Genomic DNA, 2,304 nt, shown 5'->3' with positions numbered 1-2,304 from the left:
ATTCTGCTTTTTATCTCCATAAGTTTGACTACTCTTGGTACCTCATATAAGTGGAATCATAACAGTATTTATTGTTTTGTGACTCCAGGGCGTGTGGACTTTAGTAGTTGTGGCATGCAGGCTTAGTTGTCCTGAGAAATGTAGAATCTTCCTGGACCAAGAATTGAACCTATGTCCCCTGTGTTGGCAGGTGGAGTCTTAACCACTGGGCCACCAGGGAGGTCCATGATCACTGTCTTAAATGACTGAATAACATTCCATCTAGTAGATTTATTGTAATTTATCTATATATTTCTTTATTACTGAGTGCTTATATTGTTCTTAATTTTTCACTATTGTAAATAATGATATGAGGAACACTATTAAGTGCAGAGATTATCCCCTCCATATTTTAGATTATTTCAGTAAAACAATTAACTGTGTCAAAAGATAAGAACATTTTTGGCTCTTTTTACATATTGTTAAATTGCTTTCTAAAATATCAAAAAAGGCAACTTCTTTAAGTTGCTTTATTCTGGATGTTAATATTTCCCTCTAAATACCATTTGTTTTTCTGGGAAATTTTGAGTCAAATATTAACTCCATGTGCTTTTGATGAAACATATCAAATAATACTTCATGCGAAAGTCATCATTAGGTCAGTTGTGGGATGGGGATACTATGTGAGAGAGATGGAGGTAAGCATGACAATTAGCTGCAGAATAGTTAGTGAAATGATGGCCATGCCAAATAAATAATCTGTTTAAAGCAGAGCTCATCAGGGAAATTTGAAACCATAGGGGGAAAAAGTGGCACTGGAGAAAATAAACGAATAAACTAAAATACAATTGTGTACCATTATTGTACACAAACTGAGTTTAAATTTTTTTCCAGTTATTATTCCTTTTAGTCATTTGCTATCAATATGTTTATGATAAGAATGGTAGGTATATAACTTGTATTGTCGTCACTATAGCACACTGGGAGATTTAGGCCAGAGCTATGGTATATTGGTCTCAGGCAGTAGTACCACCCAGGATCAACTATTGCCTCTAGAGATCTCTTGCCAGAAGCCAACTTATTGCAAATTTTATTCTTTTGATGCTATGAGATTGATTCATTTTTTCATCTGGTTGACCTGATAGAAAGATAAACCCCAAAAGAAGCTGCCAAAATCTTTGCTCCCCTTGTTCCTAGAACAGGACATAGTAAAATGAATCTTATTATTTGAATATGTATTCTTTACTTAGCACTTTGGTAGGTAATGTGAGTGCTACATAAATTGAGTAAGGTACGATCTTTGATATCAAGAAGCCTAGTTGGGAAATAAGAGTAACAACAAAAACAAAAGATAAATAATACAAAGTAGCATAATTAATTGTTCAGTTATGTGAAACTTAGTGAATACAGGAATTCAAAGAAGAGAAAGATAATGAAGAATGTAGTAGTTGTTGAAAATTGCATGTATGTTCTTGGTGAGGTTGAATTTGAATTTGAATTACATAAAGATAAGGGGAGGAGGTATATCTGTTGAAGCCAACTATGAATTTCTTGTTGTTTAGTCACTAAGTTGTGTCCTCTTTGCAGCCCCATGGACTGCAGCATGCCAGGCTCCCCTGTCCTTCACTATCTCCTGAAGGTTGCTCAAACTCATGTCCACTGAGTCAGTGGTGCCATCTAGCCATCTCATCCTCTGTTGCCCCCTTCTCCTCCTGCCCTCAATCTTTCCCAGCATCAGGGTCTTTTCCAATGAGTTGGCTCTTCACACCAGGTGGCCCAAGTATTGGAGCTTCCGTGTCAGCAACAGTCCTTCCAGTGAATATTCAGGGTTGATTTCCTTTAGGACTGACTGGTTTGTATGAATAAAGGTACACAGATAGGAATGAACAAGTTGTGTTGATAGGACAGTGATATAATTACTCTGATGTTAAGTTTTTGGGAGAAAAAGTAAAAAGACTAGGTTATGGAGGACATGTGCCGGAGTCCAGCTCCAGCAGCCAGGGAATCAGCCTGAAGGGGTAAGCGGTGTCGGTGGACAATGATGTAGCCTCTGACTCAAGGTGCGGGGCTACATGTTTATTTCAAGCTTCAGGTTTTCTTTTATACTTTGACAAAAGCATTAGGTCAGAGGTTTGACATTTTTAGTCCCCCCACCACACCCAGATTTATTGTCTCCAGAAATCATTGTTGCCCTACAAACAGAGTTCCTGCTTCAGCAATTCTCTCAGAATGGCTTTACTATTATCTACTTCCTCTTATGTGTCCTATACTTAACTTGTGATTACGTTGTAACTCATGCTACATTCCTCAGTTTATTTCTTATCT

The 2,304-nt window shown here is 37.3% G+C and overlaps 1 protein-coding gene across 1 annotated transcript in view; it reads left to right on the top strand.

Moving 5' to 3' along the window:
- TEX11 (testis expressed 11) overlaps positions 1-2,304 on the top strand; it is a 191,742-nt gene that overhangs the window by 21,441 nt on the left and 167,997 nt on the right. The window lies entirely within an intron of this gene.

The sequence above is a fragment of the Bison bison genome, unplaced genomic scaffold (genome assembly GCF_000754665.1).
Source record: "Bison bison bison isolate TAMUID 2011002044 unplaced genomic scaffold, Bison_UMD1.0 scf7180017864537, whole genome shotgun sequence".
In the NCBI taxonomy this organism is placed as follows: Eukaryota; Metazoa; Chordata; class Mammalia; order Artiodactyla; family Bovidae; genus Bison; species Bison bison.
Note: the sequence above shows the minus strand (reverse complement) of the source record. Positions and strands in the feature narration are given on the sequence as shown.